Source organism: Lepidothrix coronata, unplaced genomic scaffold, assembly GCF_001604755.1.
Source record: "Lepidothrix coronata isolate B3197 unplaced genomic scaffold, Lepidothrix_coronata-1.0 Scaffold53, whole genome shotgun sequence".
Taxonomy (NCBI): domain Eukaryota; kingdom Metazoa; phylum Chordata; class Aves; order Passeriformes; family Pipridae; genus Lepidothrix; species Lepidothrix coronata.
The window spans coordinates 1,471,422-1,496,288 of NW_016690233.1; the positions used below are offsets into that span (position 1 = coordinate 1,471,422).

At 35.5% G+C, this 24,867-nt stretch overlaps 1 long non-coding RNA gene across 2 annotated transcripts; it reads right to left on the minus strand.

Annotated features, from left to right (window-relative positions):
* Nucleotides 1-19,120: 19,120 nt before the first annotated feature.
* On the minus strand, nt 19,121-24,587 carry LOC108497893. Of its 2 annotated transcripts, none has more exons than XR_001875001.1 (4): nt 24,544-24,587; nt 22,701-22,798; nt 20,176-20,267; nt 19,121-19,246 (listed from the first exon to the last, which is right to left on the minus strand). It is a non-coding gene; the product is annotated as an uncharacterized LOC108497893 (long non-coding RNA). The 2 variants fall into 2 exon arrangements; XR_001875000.1 differs by having other exon boundaries at nt 19,121-19,250.
* Nucleotides 24,588-24,867: the final 280 nt, after the last annotated feature.

Here is a 24,867-nt window from a genome sequence, read left to right on the forward strand (position 1 = left end):
CACCACCACCACCAAAAAACAACAACAAAAAACAAACAAAACTCCAAAACAAGCAAACAAACAAACAAAAGGTAAAAACTGAAACTGAAAAATAGTAAAACACCTTTTGACAAAATTATTTGGGAGTCTGGAAAATGACCTGAGACTGTAGTATAGTCTCTGATGATTTCTAATAATAACTACAATTTCTTTGTATATTGGGACTAATGAAACTTGGACTCTGGTATCTCTCTCTTTCCTGTGATCTTGGACATTATAAAGGCTTAGTATCTGAAGAATCTTTCCTCTACCCAATATCTCATTGCATCTTGAGATCTTTGAGGCGTCTACCCTCTTCAAATTTTGATCAAATTAGAAGAAAGTAAACAGAATAATCTGGAAAGAATCATACATGGGGGAACATGAAGAAAACATGGTAGAATGACAGTCACAGTCTTTCTGCCTCTCCTTATACGCTTATGCTTAATAAACAAAGATTTTGGAAAGCTTTCTGCTTTTGGACTGAAATGGCAGGTGAGATTACTGTGTGTTAAATACAACTTCTGTACACTAACAGAAAGATTTTACAGCATAAATATAATAATATTTGATACCCTCAAGATGACCAGATAAGTAGAATACAAATCTCTTATACACTTGAGCTGATAAATGGGTTAGAATTACTGAACTGGCCTCTCAGGTATTAGTGTTAAGTGCCAGTAGCAGAAAGGAGTATAGTAATGCAATGAACTGGAGAGCACTCAGCATTGCGTGGCTTCACACAGCTGTGCAAAGGCCACAAGACAGGAAGAAAACAGTTTGTGAGCTTCGCAGGTTTTGCCTATAATACTTTGCATTATAGAATAAAGAAGTCAAATCTTCAACCAAATCTTTGATGATGACTACTGAATAAGATTTTGTCAATAAAGGTTTGCTATTTTAGTGTGTCTTATAGGATAAAATCTTCAATGAATAAAAGCAAGTTGTTTTCCATGTATTAAAGAAGAAGGGAATTTGGGTTTGAGAAATTTGCTACTATATTAACTACAGACTCCTCTTACACTTTTAAGAAGGGAACTTTCTCCTACTGCTATCTAGTTCTACCAGCATCACATACAGAAAATAATACGAGTGTGGCCCAAGTGAATTCCATTAAGATTATAAATGTGTTAAGGTGTTGTTTTGTTTAACAAAAGATGTTTAAAATTCCCTATTTGTGATCTTGCACTGATTTATAGCGTTTTAAGGAATCAAAGCCTTTCTTGAGAAAAAGAGAGACTGGTTGAAATAAAACGTAAAAGCTTAAGTATCCATAAATTCTTCTGCATTCAGAATCAAGGGGAGTAAGCTTTGTTGCTAGGAGACTGTGACTGGAAGGTATCAGGAGAGAATGCTTTATTTTAAAGATTAGAATCTGTAATCAAGATACTTAGCAGGTAATAAAATAGCTATATGTATGAGTTCAGTGCAGACCAGGTGACACAGGAGGCAAGTTCTAGAGAGCTTATGAAAAGTGCAAATCTTCAAAGACTCTTCAGCTATCATGACATAATGGCCTGATAAAAGAAGATCATTATTTGCTTGCTTACAATTAGGAGAGAAATTCAGTTGGGATATGAATTAAGTAATAAATATTGATGCATCTGCCAAGAAGGGACTGTGATTTAATTTACTTTTGGTATTTACATGGTACTAATCTGTAGGTCTCTGAAAGTTTTTAAATTAATAGCAGTAAAACATGTTGAACCAACAGAGAAAGCAAGCTTGTGGCAGAGAAGAGATAAAATTATTTTTAAAGTATGGAACATTTTAAGCTTTTCCTACCTACAGTCTAAAATGATAACTTTATAATATTTATATAAAGTTTTGGCTTTGTAGAAATTTAAAATAAAAGTAATAGATATAATTTAAAATATTAACAATTAATTGAGAAATAAATATATTTATTTTTGTTTTTAAAAAATTAGCTCAAAGTTTTGGAGGATTTTTTTTTTGTGTGGAAGAAGTTGTTATTTAATTAAAATGTCTCAGGTCTTCTACTTCAGTGTGAATCAATGGAGAGGCAGAGTTTTCATGGGATACATATATTAACACAGAATTAATTAACCACCCCTATTTCCTTAGTTTGGTATCTGTGTGTGGTGGGTTGACCTTGGCTGGATGCCAGGTGCTCACCAAGCCGCTCTATCACTCCCCTTCCCATCCAGACAGGGGAGAGAGAATAAGATGGAGAACAACTTGTAGATTGAGATAAGGCAGTTTACTAAAGCGAAAGAGAAGGTTTGTGTGCTCACAAGTGAAGAGGAAAATAACAAGGTTTATTCTCTACTGACCATTAGCAAGTCAGGCCACCTCCTGGGAAGCAGGGCTTCATCACTTTCTCCTCCTTTCCTTAGCTTTTATTTCTGAGCTAATGTCATATGGTATGGAATATCCCTTTGGTTAGTTTGAGTCAGCTGGCCTACTTGTGTCCCCTCTCAGAATCTTGTCTTTGATAGTGGAGGGGGGAAGGAATATTGAGAGACAGTGCTGATGCTGTGCCAGGAGTGCCCAGCAGTAGCAAAAACACTGGTGTGTTATCAACACCTTTCTAGCTACCAATGCAAAGCACAGCACTGTGAGAGATGCTGTGGGGAAATGAACTCCATCTCAGCCAGACCCAATACACTGTGAAACATCTCACTGGTGTCCATGTAGCTTCATGGCAGGAATTTTCAGATATTCAGACCTACTGAATATGTGTGGGAGCCTTGAATATAGGCCATATGTAATTAATTATTTCTAAAGTTGAAATATTTTGAATTATTAGGATATAATCAAAATAATTTAACATAAAATTGAGTTTTTTACGAAAAATATATTTTTCCTGAAATGTTAGAACAAATATTTTGTCTAATTGTAATTAAGTGGTATTTTTTCACTGCTACTTCATTCTCAGTTTCCATCTGACATTTCAGATATTTCACTAGGTGATATTACAGAGATATTTGTTATAAAGAAGACACTGTCAGAAAACTTGTTCATATATGAAAACGTCCCTCAAAGAGCAAAATAAAAATTCAGTGTGACATATGACTTCCCTTGTGCAGTCATCCTAAAGAATCATGGCGGTTACTCATATTTTCTGGTGGGAGGACACCCTTCTGCAGCATTTCTTCAGTGCCAAGCCAGCTTGTTCAACACATAAGGAAGTCAGCAACAGTTAGGCCCCCTCATGTAAGAGTCACCTAGAGATTTTAACTTTGCAGTGTCAAGCCCTTGTTCACAGCAAGCCAGATGATTTTATAGCACCACATGGTAGTGTGGTAGCTCATTTTCAGTTGTGTTGTTGTACAGGGTGAAATCTTAGCTTCTTTTTGATTTGTTGTACTTACATACCCATCTACATTTTGGAAAAGACTTAGAGGTTCTCACTACGTTGAACGACTGAGAGAATTTAAGCCTATTGGGATTTACAATTAGTGGTCTTTAATCCTTTTCTATCTATTAATGTTATTTTTCAAATGTTAGTGATTGAACAATATCAGAATTTACAAAAACAAAACTAACAAAAATTTAAATCCTCCATATTACTGAAATTCAGAGATCTACATGTCCAAATTCACTTCTCTGGTTACTGGAGAGCTAAACTATTCTATGATTCTATGATGTTCTCATCCTTCTGCTGGCTAAAAGTATTTATCAGGAAGAGATACATTCTCAATAAATTATACAAAGTCCAAAATCACTCAGGTGCTTTGTCTTAGTGCTAATTTGCACATACTTGCTTTACTGTAGCAACAGCACCTTATAGTAAAGTGCAGCACCTGCATTCTAGAGAGGGATGAAATGATTGAAGAATATTGGTTTTTTTGGTTTAGGGTGGGGTTTTAGTTGATGAGGCAATTAGCAAAATGGGATCATTGTGAAAGCAATGATTTTTCGGAATGACATTTCATATATTCAAGCGTATCTTGACATTGAGATGCTCTGGCAATTTGCAGATATATGTGCCATTAAAGAGAAACTATATTACTTCAAGCAAAAATTGAAATCCAATTTGAGTCAGGATAATAATTTATTAAAATTGATTTAGAGATTTATTTCTTAAAAATTTGAAAATGTTCATATCAATGTAGTGGTTGAACTGTTCCATGTTAAAATCTCATTTGTATAAAAATGAGAGAAGACCTTATCTTGGGAATATATGGTCTACATAAACTCAGAAAAAGCAAACAACCGTAAAAATAGCATAGTTTTCCTTAATTTCTATGCAGAAAATAAGGCACAAATGCACAAGGGGCAGGAATCATTTGAACAGTTATAGTTGTCCATGGTGTAGGTATCCATATGTAAGCCAGTGACTTTAGAGTCTCTTTTAAATCAGGATTTAAAAACAGGCACTTTCAGGCTATAATTCTCCTCAACATCAACCAAGTATCTAAAGATCAGAGAAATCATACACTAAAACTAGATTTTTCTCTCTACCAACTATAAAGACAGCTTAATGTCTTTATCTCTGTTAACAATGCTTCGTCACAGCTAAGTTTCATCCAATTAATTGCTTCAATGACTGAAGTCACATAGTAAAGGTATGACAGACTTGGAGATTGAGTCAACTTCCTTGGAAGTCCTTATATCATCTCTGTATCAAACCACTCTTTTTCTTTGCAAAGGATTCTTGATCATTTGAAAAGGAAATTAGGATACAATGGGCAAATTCTTGTGAATTTCATCTTTCACAAACTCATTTAAAGATTCTTTGCAATTTATACTAATTTATTAGCATTTAATTTTGTTCTTCATCAGTAGGTAGCTACCAGAGCAAAGATTACTCTTCCTAAGAAAAACAAACAAAAAGCTTTTCTAGATTCATTGTGTTTGGTAGAAATATTTCATGCTCTCTGCTCAATGCTGTTGGGCACTCAAAATGAGTGCATTCATTACATATCACATATACATATACATATCACATATATATACTACAATATGTTTTTCAGAAATTGCAACTAGACATAGAGCTGCAATACAGTTTGTCTTTAAATGTATTTACTTGACAAGACATGCTAAATTCAATCCTTACCATACAAGGCAAAATTTCCTGTCATTTTCATTTTTCATTGACTTTGGTGAAGACTTTAGCGTTTCGATGAAGAATTAGAACCACTGACCTGTGTAGATCGATACATAAGAGTGGTTTTTGGGTTTCGCTGAAGTGTAACACTCAGAAATCTTTCTGTCTTAGCTATAAAAGCTTTATGCTGTGATTAGAGGATAAAGCCAGCCTATAATAGATAAGTCAGTCAGTCTCAGACTGTTAGTGTTACTGTCATATGTGCATTTTGAGTCTGTACAAGGACAAGTGCAACAGCTAGAATTTCAGTGTAGCTTATACAATTTTATTTTTTTACTTTCCCAGAAATCTGATATAAAGCCACCAAACAATCAGATATCTTTATTAGTTAGCAGGAACTTAAAAATCTGCTAATTCTTTTCAGTCACTTTCAGGGAGAAACAATGCCAGAGCAATTACAATTCTGTAGGAGTGAATTTTCTTCATTACCTTCAATGAACCTTTATGTCAAGAAGGTAGTCTATGGTAAACAAATTTCTGTGAATCAGACCAGAACTGACTCCAAATGTTGTCAAAACATGATTGTACCTATCTGTGAAAAGCAGAGTGTATATACTAAGAGAGGTTTTCTTGCTTTCTGAATAGAGAAATGAATTGCTTTGCTTTGCTTCTTCATTTTCTTATTTGTTTAGGTAAGCATAAGAATGATTAACCTTGATTAAAAAAAAAAAAAGAGAAAAGAAAAAGTAAAAAGATAGGACTCGACTCCACCTATGGATTGTATAGTAAAAAAAATTTAACAGTATTATTGCTGTAACTGAGGGATACTGATAGTCAACATTTATCAGAGCACAATGTCCACATTTCTGCTTTTGTAAAATGTGCCGTTAATGGCCCTAGGACAAGGATGTATGGGTTACTACACTGAGCTAATAAAATCAGTTGTATGACCTGAAAGCAGCATGGAGGCTGCTGTGAAAAAGGTTGCAATGGGTACTCACAACACAAGATTATAAGGTCCTGAAAGTACAAGCACTGGATGATAGCAAAGGCCACAGAGCTCTAAATGCAAGGCACAAATGATTGATCATTCCCTGATTATTAAAGGAATGTAAACTGGAAATGAGGTAAAACTGGATTTAGGGATAATCAATCAAAAAAGAACAAATTAAGGTGATTTTTTGCAAGAATATAAAAAATTACCCAAGATGAAGGAAACATCAGTATCACACTTCTTTAATGAGTGAGGTAAGAATTTAGGTCAGAGAAGACTCACTCCCTCTCCAGTTCTTGAGGAAAACCTTTCATCAAGCTTATGATCTGAAGCAGAAATGAAGGGGCGAGCATAGTATCACAGAAAGGGGGGACATCAGGAAGTTTCTATCAATTTAGGCTAAATTATTATTGAGAAAGAGAGGTGAAAACCAGATAATTGGAATGGTAAGTTTTACTGTCATTATAACCAGACTAATAATTATTTTATAGATTGTTTGGATATGAATTAAACTAATGCCTTCATGTCTAAGGTTTATTACTGTAGCCCGTATGAATTGTATGAAGTGTTTGGTAGGGTACCCTATCCTTGAGGACTGACTGTTAAATCTGAATGCAGAAATAAATGGAGAATATAAGTGATCCAGGCTTTAATTTGCTTGTAACAGCTGGTGGAGGATATAGGCATCTTCAGTCGATGAAGTTTGGATGACTGTCAGGAAGAATCTCTCTTTGGCCCAGTGCTAATCAAATACTTTACTGGAAGCAAACATAAAGCTGTAATGAAATTTGCAGATGAGTGAAACCGGTTGAGACAAAAGGAATAATCATGTAAAAATTGGTTCCTGAGAGCCCTTTGATGTGCTTTTCTCATTTAAAGCCAAACAAAAGTCCATATGCCTAGGAACCAGGAATATAGGTCATACTGGCCCGGTATGCATTTACCCCAGTTGTGGCTGAGGTAATAGGTGGTGTAGAAGGAGAAGGTTAGGTGCAGAGTTGCTAAGCCATTTACTGTGCCATGTAAACCAATTAAGTCAATGCTTCAACAACCCTACTAAACGAGGTCAGAACAAAGGTGGAAAAAAAGTCAAATTTTTTGAAATCCTTGTAGAATCTCTCTCCATTTAATTTATCAAAGAAGAGGTTTAGTGATCACGAAATGATGACAGTAGTGTTGAGGAAAGAATCCTTATAGCAGAGAGCTATCTGATAAAATAAAGGCATACTGACATCCAAAGGCTGGTAGAGAATGCCAGGTAAGCTCAGTGCAGAAATCAACCACATCTATGACACAATCAGTGTGATTAACCACTAGAACTACTGTCAGGGATTCAGACAGAGTATCTGCCACTAAAGTTTAAAGTAAAGCTGTTTGTCTTTTTAGAAGAGTGTTAGCTAATCCAGAGATCAAGATATTACTGGGTGAAAAGTTATAGTCTGTGCAATGTAGGAGATCAGAATAAATTGCATAATAGGCCCCTTTGTCCTGTGATTTATCAGATTTTTCATTATCTGAGATCAGTGTGTTAATAGACTTGAATTCTGTATGCCGATTCTAAGGTCTTTGGTTCCTTTTATAAATTTTCATGAGAGTTTTGCACTATTGCAAATCCCTTTGGGCATATACTTTTGAATGAAAGCTTTTTCATGCATTTTGACCTATAAATAAGAAAGTGAATGCAAGGTATTGTATGCCAAAAGAGACATAAAATCCCCCAAAGATTTCAGCAGTAGTCAGAATTAAAGACTGTGAATTTCAGAGAGGACCCCAAACTCATCATACCACATTTAAAACACTTCTTTCAACTACCAGTAATAGTTAACCATTAGCTACCCATGTCCATTTGCCTTTGTGTTTAGTTATTGCCCAGAAATTGTGTGCAAGTTCCCATATTAGTAGCCTAACAATGCAAGCCACCAACCATTCATGTGATGCACACAAGAGTTTTGCTGCTGAAGTGTGGAAGATTTTTTAGTTATATGTGAAAAATTTTCTAGACAAAGGTTTAAAACTAAACTGTAGTGATAATAGAGGGGGCCCCTGGTGGTCTAGTGGTTAGGGTGCAGCACTTTCACCACTGCGACCTGGGTTCGATTCCCAGCCCCCCGGGCAGATGGAGCTCGTCAGNGCTGTGTCTCACCTAAAAAATCCACTGCGCAGGCTCGAAGGGTTAATGACCTTTCCCAAAATCTTCGCTCATGAAGACTGGCCATACAGTGATAATAGATGGCCAAGAAGTAGGAAGATTGTGAAGAGATTCATGGGAAAAAGAAATTAATTAAAGTCTGTGTAGAGAGTAGTGATTCCCCTGCAAAGTTTCTAGTTATTTAAGTGAAAGCTACTGCAATATAAATGTACCTCTATTCAGTATGATATTATATCATATTATGTTTATATATTTCTATTAAACTGAAAAGTAGACATGACATCATGTGAATTTCTTTGTGGAAATCCATACTCTTACGTTCAAAGATACTGTAGTAATCTTACAATGAATTCCCTTTGTCCTCAGATTACTATATTTTTCCATGTCTGTTGAAGGCCTTAAATGAATACCCAAACCAATAAAGTCAGAAAGAAAAGAGACTCTTTACAGTCAAACATAAAGATTTGGCCAGCTTTCACTGAGCAGAATTTACAGGAGAAAAAAACCCACAAACTATAAACTGTCTGTCTGCTGCCCTTCATACGTATATTTATTAGTTTCAATTAAATTGACAGTTTGCCACATTTAAACTGAGCTCTGTCATTCAGTCTCCCCTCTTCAAATGAATAGGTTGTGTTTGTACAGCTGAATCCATTTAGGTATTTTTAGTCAGATATTCCCTTTCTTCTGTCTTCTGGAGAGAGTGAATGTAAAAGATGCTGATGCACACTCCACACTTCACATGTGGTGCTAAAAATCCATTAGCTGAAGAACAGTGAAGACACTGGTTGATCAGAGAGAAGAGTTGAAGGTCAGGTTTAAATAGATGTATAACATTAGCCAGGCTTGATTGGCCATGGCTTTAGCATGTATCTCTGAAAGACTATTCAAATATTGATGTTGAGTAAACATAGAAACTGAATACACTACGTGAAATTAAAAGCAAATACAAAATAGTAAAATATTAGCTTTGGACAATACTTTGAATATATTTATTAGAAAACTGCAGGATAAAAAAAATAGTAACATTTTCTAACAAAAAGAGAATCCTTCAATATAGAGGATGGGCTCCTGTTCCAATAAGGTTTTACAGGTAAGACCCTTTTGCTGTGCTCCTAGGTGTTAGCAGTCAGACTTCTTGTGCCATTTATAACACTGGATCAAAGTCCCTGAGGGAAATGAGGAGAAGCTGACTAAGGAGATCTCTTCATTACACTTTAGACTACTTAAATCTGACTGAGATCCATGTTAAATGGAGGCTGGTAGGGGGTCATGAAGCAATCCCTTCACAACTGGCTTTTTAAAAACTAATTTGCTGGTTAGTATTTCTTAAGCATAATCAACATACTGGGGAAAGACTTCAGACACAGCTGAACTGTGAATAGTGAGAAACTGCTCAAAAATCCTAAAAGGATTATTCAGCTCTCCTTGAGGAGCTGAAATCTTTTATAACATCTAAAATCTTTTAGTGAAGAAAAGTATTTTTTTCTTGTTCTTGTCTAATTTTCTGCACCATCCTGGTCATGGTCTGGGCCCTGGTTTCTGCAATTTATATAATTATTTTGATATGATGGTCTTCAGTTTTTTAGTGCCATGTTGACGAACTGGGTTACTTTGCCTATTGTCTCATTTAGGTTTTCTTAGCTCTCATTCATCTTCTTCTTCTGAATGGTGTTTATGTTACTACTTGACAGAAAAGTCACACTGATATTACTCTTAAAGCTTATTCTGAATATGTTGATCTCCATTCTTCCCTCATGTCTGATTAATGACTTTGGCTTCTTTCCTTAGAAATTACAGTATGATGAACTTCCCAATAAGTTTTGATAAACTCTTTCAATCAAAGCTTTTGAGTTAGCTAATAGTTCTTCCTAACCACTACTAAATATCTTTATGACCGTTTCATAAAGATGACAATTTTGAGAAATCATTTTTGGGACAATGCTGATCATGCTATTTTTCCAAATCTTTTCAAAGTTATAAAAGCCATTAGCAGCATTTGGTCATCATTGCTGGATGTCTACCACAGTATCATTTTCATTGCAAGGCTCCAATCTGGATAGAAAAAGTGACTTATTTCTTTTAATATTTCTCTTTCTGACGTTATGCTCCTTTTGGGATGATAATAGCCATATTTTTTGTTTTCCTTTTATTGATGAAACCATCAAACTGTTTTGTTTTGATTTTCTTGTTGTTTGATGGGTCTTTTGTTTACCATCAATACACAGAGCTGAGCCAAGTAATGTCATCAGAAAAATCAGCATTGTAATTTCCTGATAAATCCTCATGTTAGCTTCTTTATCATCTAGTACTCAAACTACATGAACAATAGTGAGATGGAGGAAAGCCCTAAACTGCATTGGTTTCCACTACAAACCACTAAAGGATATTTTCCACCATCTCTATTCACAGTGTTGTTCTATTTGTTACAGCAGGTTATTTCTCTGTCTAGTCTTCAGCATATTGTAAATTGCCAAAGGTCATCTCTCATATTCCATAAAACTGCTTGAGAAATGCAGATATTTTGTCAAAAAAGTGCCTGTTGATCTATATCCCTTTCAGTCTACAATGTTGAAAAATAATTTGCTCTGCATACATAAACTTGATATTTTAAAAACCTCTCTGCTCTGCTGTTAGCTAAAGATCTATTTCTTTCTGTATGTTCTGTGCTGCTCCACACATTTGAAACTCACTGAGACTTGTTACAGTAGGTACAGTCATCTATCCTTCAAAATATACTCTAAAGTGTTTTTTTTTTTATTTTTTCCCCTTCATTCCACATTCTGTTTATAAACGCATGGGAAGTCTGGAGTGTTGTTTTTGTCACTTGCTTTAAGCTTTTCTCTGGTTAAATCTCTAGTATGAAAAATTCAATATAATCATCTGATTTGAGTAATGTTGCCACACATTTTGGCTTCATTTTACTTTTTGATCTAAGGAAACTATAATTCAGCTGTTCAAAAAATGCATGCATTGCATGTATCAAGTGTCTGTTATCTTGGCTGATATGGCAGTATCACTACAGTATAAATATAGGATACATTATATTGAGCTTCATTATATATCTGACACCAGTTTTGGAGAAGGGAGAGAAAAGTAAGAGGAAAGCAAACTTGGCAGCAGCCCATGGCTGCTGACATTGCTCAGATTTTCTGACAGGAAATCAAGGAAATGTTGTGAGAATGGACCATGGAGAGAGCCCTGAACTCTGCAGAGCCTTTTAAACACTGTTTTCTCTCTCTGCTCTTAAAGGTAGTAAAGTATTTCTCACTCAGCTCTTAAAGTATTGCTTCTTGCCGGGACTTCCACTAGAGTAGTCAGTTAAGGTTAAAGGAAAGCCAGTTTCTAAAAAGAGAACATGATGATATGTATATGTCAAGCTGCATTACAAGATCTGACAGGAGTCACAGGAAAAGAGAGACATCATGAAGGTTTTTATGTGTGCAATATTAAGTATATGAAAAATAGGTGTTATAGTAATTGAAATAATCTGCTGAGATGCTCTTCTAAGGTCATAGATGAACATACTACAGTTTTTTTTACATCCAATTCTGATGTGGAGAAGAGCCATGTCTTGATAGGAAGATAGTTGAAACAAACCTTAGTTTCTCTGTTCAATGACTGCATGGATTTATACAAATATACAACCCCCTACCCTCCAAATATATCAGCGCAAAATAATTTTAACCTTTACAGAAATGAAGCTGAGATTAATCTATTTTAAATTAAAACCAAGGTGTCTGTTCAGCTGAATCTCCTTTTGTAAATAAAAAAGAATCAGGTCCCTCTGGTGGGCTATGTAAGTAATTTTTCTTACTTTTGCCCTTCTGATTGTCTCCCTCATTCTGCTGGGGTTTAGCTACCAACTGTGTTTAGCTACACTGCTGTGTGCAGCAGTCCTTTTTAACCTGTGGGGGTAAACTCCATTCAATTTCAGATTTCAGGAGCTTCAGAAGTATTATTTGAAAAGCCAACAGCCCTATGATTACATTAATGGTCTGCAGGAACCAGGTACAAGCAGAACTGTGGTGGAAAGTCTTTTTGCCTACAAAAATGATAAGTCCAGCACCTTATTGGCTGATTTTCCTTCTTCTCCCACATATAACCTATTTTAAACCTGAGCTGATTTTGTTTTCAAAGACACTCAGTGGATTTCATCTGATCAAATACAGTCATCTGCAGTGTAGATTTTAACTTGCTTCTTAAACTATCTCCACTCCATCTATTATAGTCAGTGTTTGAGCATAATAGAACCATATTTAGGCTGACCAGGAATCCACCTACCTCAGGGAAGGGTGAGCATATATATGGTACTTTTCCTGATTACTCTTCTGGTCTCTGGCTATTTCAACTCGAAGGATTTTCATGCTGTGTATGTAATTTTGAGATTTTAGCAATTTGAAAATTATTTATTTTACATCTCCTTGTACAATCTTCTTTTAACACTCATATGCACTTTAAGCAGTCTTTTGGCATGGAGTTCCATAGGTCTGTTTTTCACTCTACTTCCTCTAGTTCATTTTTAGTGTGGTTGATTTAATGAAGCTACAGTCATCTCTGTTTAGTGTCTTCTATTTCTCTTTTTTTTTTTTTTTTCAGAAACACTGGGCAGTTGACTCATTTTACCTCTTTGCAGGCCATTCATGATTCTGTAACCCCCTTGCATTTCACATCCTTTCTCCCAGTTGTCTGTTTTCCGGACTGAAGGAAAAATGATTCTCATCCTCAAGCATACATCTACAGCAGATCAGACGAATCACACTTCCAAAGTGCTAATTTCTCTTTACTGATTTCTGAGGGAGCCTAGGATGACTAAACCAAAAAACAGACTTTTGTGCTGTGTACTTTTAAATTGAGATGAAATCAGTTTCATCCTCTGTTTCTGGGAGTTGTCTCATTGTAAATGAGAGATAAATATATGGAAATTAGTGAAGTGTTTCCAGCATACGAGAAATGAATAGAGATGGTAAAAGAAAGAAGTGATTATTAAACAATAAAATTGACTCACGCATAGCGTACAGAGATATGGAAATGAAAAACCCAGTCTCAGACACTCTATCAGCTATAACTATGTCTTCTTCCTTTATGGTTTCTCTGGTTTTCACTGCAGAGTTATTAATAAAGTTTCCAGCTAAAACTTCAAAATAAATACCAGTGTTAGAATATGAATAAATTTGATAAGCAGTGTTCATAACTACTAGATATTTATTTAGAAGTATGTTGCTATATATGTGTTCATTTTTGTTCTTCCAATTCTCTCCCCATCCCACCCAAGGGAGTGAGCAAATGGCTGTGTGGGGCTTAGTTGCTGGATGGGGATAAACCATGACAATAATTTAAAAAAACCCAAAACCTACAATTCTCAATTAGCAAATCCTATTATTAAATTTTGGAAGAGATAAAATTAGAGAAAATTGAATTTTCTTTTGTTTCTTTAAAAGAATCACTTTCCTAGTAGCTTAGTGCCTTCCTTGTCTTCTCTAGTCATTAGCTTTGCTGCATGTGATGCGCATAACTACCTGAAATTCCAGATGTCAGTTGTGAAATGTGTCCTATCAGTGCCAGTGTCTGGCCACTTGGCAGAGCCCTACATTATCAGCAGTCGGTCATGCTAGCAACTCTCAAAATTGCCTCTGGGTCAGTCATGTGCTTTTGGCTTTTATTAACTCTGTGAGGGGATTTGAGTTCTCCTGGTGCTGTGTTCCACTTAGATTCATAGAAGTTAAGGCCAGAAGGGACCATTGTGACCATCTAGTCTGACCCCCTGCTTAACACAAGCCACAGGATGCTCCCAATTTAATTCCTGTTTGGAGTATATATTTTAGGGGATAAAGCATTCAGTCTTGTTTAATATTTCCAGAATAATGTGCCATGACCTCAGGCAGGTTATTTGAAACATTATTTATCTCCAGTGTTAAAAGTTTACACCTTATTTCTGGCACGATTTGACATAGTTTCACCATTCAGCCCTGGGCTTTTGTTGTGCTCTGCTAGATCGAAGAAGACATCCATATTTTGTCCTCCTGTTATCAGATCCTTTGTTAAATTATGCAGATAGCTCTGTCAGCTTTTGGCTATGAGGTTGTTTTGTGTTAAATCTACGTGATTGTCCACAGATATTATGATAGGTGCCACCAAAATCCTTAATGAAAATCTGTGAACATGATGCTCTCGTGTTTAAGCAAAATGACTATTTATTATGTTCAAAATACAAAAATGTTTATTGCAATACAAATACCCAACTCCTTGAACCAGAACTTCAAGGAAGTATTGAGAAGAAGGAGCCAGGCAATACAGAGCAGAACGTGGCACCAGGACAAGGAACAAACAGTGTAACTTCAAAATTCAGTTCAGGCTGGATGGAGAAGATTTTTCCCATGAGGACAGTCAGACAGTGGCAAAGGCTGTCCAGATTTTGAAGTCGCTGAACTGAGGGCTTTCAAGCCCCACCTAGATCAGCCTGTTCTGACTGAATAGCTGACCCTGCTGTGAGTGGGAGATTGGACTGGGGACCTCCTGAGGTCCCTTCCAGTCTGAATGACTTTATGATTCTACACTGTCATAAGATGCTTCAAAACACAATGACTTAAAAGTTACTTTGGCTTTTTATATATTTTTAAAAGCACAAAAATAGTATAAATACCAAAACTAGATGGCTTTTAGAATTATATTTCATTAAATTTTTATTGCTTTTGATAGCATCGATACTTTAGTTTAGGAATAAATAACACAATATTTTCTTATTTAGATTTCTGATTATAAAGCAAAAAATGTTATTTTTAATAGATGTAATGCTAGTAAAAGGATGTGTGCTGTTTTCTTATGCGCAATGTAATCTCTGTAAATTGTTATTGATATGATTAATACAGTTAATAGGATGATAAAAAGACATTGTTTCCTAAAACATTAAGGGGACATGTTGATTAGAATAGAATAGAATAGAGTAGTTCCATTTGAAAAGGATCTACAATGATCATCTAGTCCATTTGTCTGACTATTTCAGGGCTGACCAAAAGTTGATGCATGTTGATACTAAGGGCATTGTCCAAATGCCTCTTAAACATTGACACCTCTCTAGAAAGCCTGTTACAGTGTTTGACCGCTAAGTAATGTTCCATAACATTAAGACTGAAGCATGCCTGATGCAGCTTTGAATCATTCCTATATGTCCTGTCACTGAACACCAGGGTTAGCACCTTATATTATATACAACTGTATAGAAATGAAAAACTCCATGAAAAGAAAAATCCCTGAACGAAGTTCAAAAGTACAAGGCTCTGAAAATTTACTAAGCTTGTATTCATTCAAATGTGAATATCATTGTACATTTTAAAATATTTGTATTTCTCTAGCTAAAGGTATGAAAATATCTGCAGAGGTGTGCATTGTAGCTTTCTTCCACTTGTCTTGATTACAACAAATCAGGATTGGAATCACTACGCTGAATATGTCTGCTTTTCTTGATATTTTGTTGTTTAGTTGGCCAAGGACATAGAAGTATGAAAGAAGCAGAGCAGAGGTTTACCATCAGCTGGTCATCTGCTGTACCGGGTAAATCCCCTTGAAAGTCTTTTGGGGGTCAAAATGCTTTTCAGAACAGACAGTGATACTTTCATGTTTAATTGCATTAAATTACATCCAGGCAAACAAATAATCCAAATTTTTCTACAGTGATGACCCTTTGCTTTTTACCTCCCCCCTAAATTGTTTAATATGTAAATTTCACCCATAGTTGCATTGTCTTTTCTTTAATGTTGATTTGAAAGAATTCATTGCTTGGACCAAGAATCCTTTTGTGTCCTGCTGGAAACCTATGCCCTCAGACAGGGAAACCTATTCCCTCTTTACAATTAGAAACAAGTCAGCAGTTTATTTCATATTCATAATCTGACTCTCTTAATTTTCTTGTGTTTTGTTTGGTCAATCAAGATGTCATGCTAACTCAAGTAAAATTCCTTGCAGAGGTTTATATATAAGTGCTTGTATTCTATCAGGACTGCTACCTTTCCCAGTCAAACTCATAATCTCATTAAATAGGTATTGTATTAGTTTCATAACACCTATTTTGCACAAACTTTTGACTGGCATAAATTACCCTCCTTAATTCTTTATTAATAGTGTCTAATATCACTTTTCTATTATTTTTCCCAGAATCAAGGGTCATTCCATTTAAATATTGGCACAAAACTCTCTCTCCCCCTCCTGAGCTTCCGCCTTTCCCTCACGGCTATCAAAAACTAGTATAAATTATCCATGGATCAACATAGCAAGCTTTGAAACAATTTTGGTTTGCCTGTAAATGTCTAACTTCAGAAACTATTTCATATCTCTTTAGTTACTAATCAAATGTAAGATATTTCATATTCACAGAAACATATGGTTTTTGTTGATGTGTTTAAAGACATGCAAAAAATAATCGTCTAGTATCTCCATACTACAATCCTTCATGTATATCTTTTTTTTTCTTTGCATTCCTGTAAACCACTAGAATTCTAAGCCAATTTTTTCTGAAACAAATATTAGTTGACTTCACTGGCTTCCTTGCCTGAGTATGACCTTTAAGATATGAACTAATTTTATGGGTCATCACCATATGATGCTTGCAAAAATTTTTCCTCTATATGGGAAAAAATTAAAGGATTTTGTGAAGTTTTTCCAATGATTGTTACATCATATATGTCTATAATTTTATTTAGTGGCTAGGGTTTGCTACACATTCTATACTGAAACTTCCTCACGCAGGCCTCGATCCTGGTAATGATGAATTCTCTTGGGATGATTTCGCAGCCAGTCTTGGACTGTGTGTGCCTTCTGGTGTGCAGAGCCTACCAGGGGTGCAGGAGATGGTGGGAGGAAGACATATAGACATCACTATCTCACTCCACTGATATCAAGATGAAGTATTAGTGATGACTTAGTACATGCTGAGCACTTCTCTAGTGTATATGTTTTTTTCAGTTGTAGCTGTTTCAGAGCTGTTCATACTTGTGTATTTGACATCCCCTTAAGAATTTTTTACATTTCATTTTGCAAGCAAGTTTTTATATATTATATATATTCTTAAATGCATTTTGTGGAAATTTTTGTGGAAATATGCAACTCTTACTTGAAGCTGGCTTTGAGGGAGAAAGAGTAACAGAAAGCAAAGAGCAAAGACAGGGTTTATTCTCTACTTTGGACTTAGACTGAAATTGATTCTTCAGATTCTCTGTGAGCAACCACTGAATTAGAAATCTTTAAAGACATAACTACAGTAACTGACCATACACTGATGTCCATATCAAGGCTGGCACACATGTGAAAACACATATATGAAAGCACAGATCTGAAAAATATTGTAATTCATGTTTCCATGTCTTCTACTACATTTTTCAGTAGGTTTGACTAGACATAGACTTAGCTAGGAAGAGGATCAAAAGTGGTACCAGGATAGTACAGTGAGGTAGAGAGAAAAGAAAACAATATTCAGTTACCTACTAAAAGCTCTTTAATTTCTCTCAGAATTATGTAGGAGTACATTGAATGGTTTTTGAAGGGAAATAAAGATTTTGCCTAGAGTAGAGAAAAGGACAGCTAAATAATACAAATCACTCTATTTGCAAGGTGTGGAAACCTGGTTTTAATTGCATAGAATGTTTCAAAGATTTGAAATAAATTCTGAGAAGTTTTGGTATTTGGAGTTACAATCTCAAGGACATTATTGTAAAAAACTTTAAAAGTACCACAGTTGACTAATTATAAACTTAATTTTTGTGTTTGAACCTGATCCAAAATAATGCATAAATACCAGTATTGATCTGTCAGATCTGAGAGTCTTGAAAATAGGCCTATTTAAGAATACCCTATTCACTTATCACATTTTATCCAAATAGTTTTTAAATTTCCTAAAATATTTTCCAGTTGAAATCTTTGCAGTGGTGACATAGGAAGTTGAAATATATAATGTATGAAGGAAACTGAAGGAATCTGTGCCCCACAAAATATTATAGGGTTTTCGTTTGTTTTCTTTTCCCATGTATAGTAAAACGGGTATAAATTTTTAACCTTTAAAAGAGTTTAAGCATTTTTTTTCTGCCTTTGACTAATAATAAATCAAGAGAAAATGTCCCATTTACCATAATGGTACCTGATTCTGGTAATGCTTCTGAACTGAATGATTTTGAAATTGAGAGATTATTCCTTCCAAAGACATTCTAAAGTAATTTTTACAGGCATTTCCGTTTTTTTCTTATTAGTTGCTTTTAGAATAGCATTGTTAGTATTCCAATACAAGCTGCTTGTGACTTCCAACGGGCTTGCAAGCAGGCACATTTGTTGAATAGGGGAACAAGGATATTAAGATAATTTTATAATCTGTGTTTGAATAATTGTTAAAAGTCTATAAACTGGAATGATTAAATTTCATACATGTTATTCAAGAATTATATGAATAATTTTTAATCCTTGGAATTTCTTTTCAACAACAATAATGACAAAAAATATCTTCAGAAATAAACAGTAACACTATAGATTTAAGTCCTAAAGGATGTCTGTTATTCAGACCACTTGCTTTTAAAACTCCATGGTAGAGATTAATTTTGTGTAACTTTAGGACCTTGTACTGTAGATGTGTACTGGGGGTGGAGGGTATATGTGGAGAAGGGGGAGCGGGAAGAGAGAAACACTTTAGATTTAGTTGAAAGAAACAGGCACTGTCATAGACAGCTGACCCATCCCTTGCCCGGACTTATCAAAGCTCCAGTACCTGCAGGGTAGATGTAGCATTGCATGTCTGCAGCCTGTAGCCAAGCAAGAGGCACTTCTGTAGTCTTCAATATACCAATTATTATCTTTATTTTTGAAAAAATGGATCTGCTGCTCCAAAAAAACCCCTTCCGAGACCTCCTCTCTTGGACTCTGCTTCCTCTCTTAACCATTACCAACACAGTAGCAGCATAAGGAGGACTCTAAACTCAAACAAGAGGAGTCAAATCAGTCTCTACAACTGTAACCAGGTGTCGTTGGCAGCCTATTCTCCATTTGCTTAAGTTGTGTTCTTGACAAGCTTGTTGACCTTGATCTGCTGGTCATCCTGGCTTGGTAGAAGAGATCATAAATTGTAAGAGCACTCTGCTTCTTAACCTTTGCTTTGCATAGGCTAAATAGACTGATATTTATGAGTGTGTCAATACAAGGAAATTTTCCAGAGTTCAAATAAGTGCCAATTATTTGACATCCTTCTGAACTTTTTCCAATTCAAAAAATTATATTTTTTTGAAACTCAGAAATCATGATATTCCAACAGTATAATTGACACTAGTAATACTAATATCACCATCTAAGTCTTCTTGCTATTTTCTTCTTGTTACAGCTGCAATTTGAACATTTGTGGATGCTAAGCAAAATAAATTCCACAAAGCTACCATTTCATTTGATAACTTATTAGACTGCTGTTTGATTTATGTCAGGTTGTGGTGCTAACTGAAAATCAAAGGTTCCCCTACAAACAATAAGGAAAAATAGGCATCTCCAGAGCCTGGAGGTTTCATCTTACTATAAGACCTAGAACTTTCTGGAAATACCTATATATGAGAGCTTGTATAAATAGCTCACATACTCAGAGGTGTAATTGTTTTTAATTAAAATCAGATTAAATTAAGAAATGCTGAATATCAATAAAACATTCAATGGTATCAGAATTTGTTCAATGCTGGAAATTATGCCCCACTTTGGTCTCCCCAGATCAGCATGTTAACATTTAGCTCATTTCACCATCAAAAACATTTGGTAGCATTAGTCACAGCACAGCCTTCACAGTTTAGTTAAAAGCAAATATGCATGTTTTACCTTTTACAGAAACAATGTCAAAATACTATATTATTAAGAGCTTTGCAAATGCTTACTATGATTACAGTGTGAAAAATGGAGACTCAGCATCTGAGATCAATATTATCCAGGATGTAGGACTGTACTATATCTATCTGTTCTGGCAACAAATCCTACAATTGATTTTTTTAATACCTTTGGGGCTGGAGGTGGGCAGAATAGAAAATCCTCTCTTTCAACTTCAGCTCAAAATCGCTTGTTCTGTGACTCAAAGACCTTTTGCTGTCCTATAAATCAGTGGAATGAATGCTTCAATGACTGTGTGTAAATAAGCCTTACTCTGCTTATTTGCTATGCAGCTGTCTAAAATAATACCCTAAAGGAATGACTTGGCCCATATTGTCTGTTTCAGAGGGCTATTTTTTCTAATCTTAAAATGAAGAGGGTTCACAAAATAGAGGTAAAATATTCAACATCAAGAACTAGGACATTTTTCGAAATAGATATCTGTAACAGAACAAAAAAGAATTGAGGTTAGAACATTTCATCACAGGAAACATCTAGAAGAAATGTTGCAGGTTTGAGGAATATTTACATAGTCATTGATATAAATCAGAGAAGATCAGCTATTCTAAAGACATTATTCATTTAAATTTCTCTATCAAATAGCTATTACAAGAAAGTGAATTGTTATAGTATCAATGGTTTTGCTTAAACACATATGAAAGCTCATCCACATTCAAAATAACTATACATACTACTTTCTTCAGAAGGAAAAATTCCTGCCAATGAGCAGGCCTTCTGAATATCAGAAACCTCTTAGGCATCCTTTAAAATAACATTATTAAGGTACAACAGACTGTGGGTCATATGAAAGAGAATCAAATTGGGGCTAATCCTGGAAATCAAGTGGGATACTATTACTTGTAAAAAAAAATAACTCTGAAAGAAATGACTGCCAAGGTACCTTGAAGAGTCTTCATACCAATATTCAAGAAGCAATTATGGAACAGAATTTTCCAGTACATGAAGGGTAGGTACTGGAAATAAAGTAAAAGTTGCCATCAGGAGAAATTGTTCCCTTCATAATGCATTCCTTTTATTTTTAAGCTCTCCGTGGTAGTTCCAGGAATTAATTTTACTGCTGTAAAAATTTTACTGCTATTCCACTCAGAGTTAGTCAATATTTGTTTAGTATTTACATCACAAACACATGCTGAAAAAAATGAGGTGATGTTCTAATGAAGATTCTGCAAACCCAAGTCTTAGTTAATAACTTTGCTTAAAATTAGAATGCTGTAATTTTTTATTATTATTATTCCTAGAGACCTATTAGTACCTAACATTAATTGGTAATTTTGTGTTCAATATTTATAGTTTAGATTACATAACATTGACTTATTCTTTATTTTATAAAGAGCTGAAGTTGAAGCATTCAGCTCTTTCATAGACTGCCAGTAAAAGTGATTACAGATGTACTAATTATCCTTGCTTATGTAAACAATTGTGACATTGAATATGATTTAACAAGGACAAGTTTCAGAGCTGAGATTCTTCTAAATTCATTGCTAAAATCTAAATGCTTCTAGTCTTTCTAATAAAGATGATATTGATTTTTCCCAAAATTTCCCCACCATATTTTTTAACATTTTACATGTATGAAAAATTACAAACATGGTCTCTCATATTCACAATCATTCTTTCCCTGATATCCAACAAAACACCATGTCAAACTCACAACAAAACAGGACTCCTCTGTACAACAGCAACCCCCTTTTGGCTGTATCTCTACACTATTTTTTGGAAAAAACACTTTGCAAGGTATGTAGTGTGAGATTTCAGTGAGTTTAGTAGAAATTAGAAAGAATAATGATCTAAAAAAGCATGACCAGTGGGAAAAGACTAAAAGAGTTGAGTTTGTTTATCTTAGAGTAGACATAAAGGCCTCTTCTAATTTATATAAAGGATTTGAAAACAAGACAGTGATCAGTTGTTCCCTGTGTCTGTGAGGGACAGTACAACTAGCAAACATCATAACATGTGACAAAGGAGATCTGGGTTAAATATTAGGGAAAATGTTCTCACTATCAGGATCATGACACACTATAATAGATGATGCCAAAGTACAATGGAGCTTCTCAAGTAGGTCATTTTAAAGAAAAGTTTAGAGCAAAGTACTACCAGATGGCCTATTCAAAGTTCAATCAAGTGATAGCCACAGTCAGAAGTGAACCATCTTTCAAGGGGTCTTTGCCAGCCTGTATTTTCATTTCCCAAACAATAGGCTAATTGAGCTGACAGAAATTCAGAGGAAGCCAGGAGACCGTATTACACAAAGGTGAATAGATGCTGGCCACATTTTGTTGCTGCATAAGGCACCCGTTTCAGACCTTATTCTGAGTCAGCAGCTCAGGTAGGAGCCAGCAAATGGAAAGACTCATCTCTCACACATTTTTCTTTTGGTGACTCTTGGAGCTTGCCCTGAGCCCTGGTGCATACTGTGCAAAATCTGCTCTACGTGTTGTGCACCCAGAATGGAAGGAAATGACACTTGGAGTGAAAGATCTCATGAGGTCTCTTGTCTTCCTCCACTTCTGTAAGTCAGTGATTATACTGAACAGGAAAAGGAATAAGTGCTCTGCAGATGTACACACTGTTCAGGTGCATTAATGCTTTTTTGAGGTCCTTAGCTTAGAGACCTCTGAATCAAATCAACTCACCTATGGCTAAAGACTCCATCTTACGATCAGCAAGTCTGACCAGTCCCACTAAGCATTTTCTGGGACTTTCACTCAGATATGGTGAATATCCACTGAATCTAAGACATTTCAAGCAGATGTTTTAAAATCATTAAAAGAATTTTAGCAAAACAGCATTTTCTCCTGCAATGACATTTTGATAAAAAATTCCCATCAAGATGCAACAGTAGAAATAAAATGCTCTTTGCCTCTTAAGTGTTTAATGGAGCCATCTGTACCTATATAGACACATTTGCACCAGCACTGGCTCTAAGGTACAAGGTTGTATTTTGTTTTGTTACAAAGGGTCCATTTAACCACTGCTGTAAAACTCGTGGAAGATTTTCTACTGTTCCAATGTCTGGTTGAATTTTGTGTAGATGAAGGCTATGCTACCTTGACTGCAAATTATGGCACTTAAATCCATCTCATAAGGTATTTGTTCTATTACACTCTTTTAATGTTGTCTTACATTTGAATTTATTTTATTTTTACTTCTGACCGTTGTTCACCTGTTTAAAGGCATGAAGCTCATCTCACTGTGATGTGGGTGTTTAATGCTCTTAATATAATATTCAAATTTACAAAAATAATTCTCAGAACTTCCAGGTGAGAAGAAGAACTGTGATTCCTCTGCAGCTTGAGAATTCCCAGTAGGGCTAAAAATAAGATTAAAAGAGTGATTTTTTTTTCTCTTTTACAGTAGTTTTATGAACAAAAGCAGAGCAGAAATTACTCAGCAAGATAGCATGTAGTTTAACAGACCTGGAACTACACAGCAAGGAACCTAAAGACAATCTGGGAAAGAGATTTGTTTTCTGGTCACTGTTCTTCTGTCTTAATAGGTTATATTTGATAATCTTCTCTGAAATAATTTTTCTCAATGAAAGAACAACTACTTTTACATGACTGTTTCTATAGTTAACATTTTCTATCAGTATTACTCTGCTTTAATGGCACAGAAACTTCCTCAACAGAAGAAGAATTACTGGTGGACCATTTTCACTGTATCTTGGATCCCACTGTGGAAAGGCCAAAACAGAGAACCACATGTCAGCTGTACAGTGAAGGCAGCTCAGCTATCTTGTCCTTATGGGATAAGGTCACTGGTCACATATAGTTACATAGATGTAAAGGTTTTCTGTAACAGCAGTAGTCCCAAAATACCTCATAACTTCACCTCCATTACAACCACAGACATTGTTGTAAGTTCCGTCACACACGTTTGGAGTCATTTATCCATTCCCAAAGTTTTCTTGGCAAACACATCTTTCCTTACTGTTACCTGACTACATTTCAGCTGGCTTTAAAGAGGTGATTCCTCACTGTTCTCTACCCTGCTTAGGAAGAGTAATCAGTGAGGGACCTGCTACCTCATCCCTTAGCTGTCTTAACACTGGCATGGTCAAGACCAAAGATCTACCTGAGTGTGCACAACTGCAGAGTCCACACCTTCCTTCTAAAATTGTCCTAAGCAATAATACTACAATTCTTACTCATTTGCATTTCTCTTGTACTTCAAAATCTTGACCATGTACTGAACCCCATTTCGACAGGGTCTGTGCAAGTGTAGAACAAAAGGCAGTATTAGCAATAAAGATTATCAACCATCCCAGAACTTAGAGAGTTATTGAGCCCTGCGAGATAAAGTTTGTTTTCCACTCCACAAGTCTCACGGAGCATCATAATCAGATCCCAAGTCCACAAGGGATCTAGATCAAGGAAAGCACCACTCCACTTCTCTTCCTCATCTCTAGTTGCCCAGAAGGACGTACGGATCCAAAGGCTAGGAGAGAGTTTCAGCATGTTCAGTCTGAGTACTGACCTGTTTAGACTTTTCACCTACTAGGGCACTGCAGTGGGGGAGAGTCTTGCAGGTGGGTCAGTCTCTTGTTCTTTACACAATCACACAGAACTCCCTCATTATGATGTATCATCTAAGATATTCAAAACTCAGCTCTAGCACTGCTACAGGTTCAGCCTCATTTTCTGCAGCCCTGATCCATCCCAAATCATGATGAAATTATTACAGTATAAGCAATTTGGCAACTTCTGGATATATTAAAGAAAAAAAAAATAGGTGCAAGAAGGATGGGCACTATATAAGGTATAGCTAGCCATGCAACGGATAAAGCTGCAACATCAAATC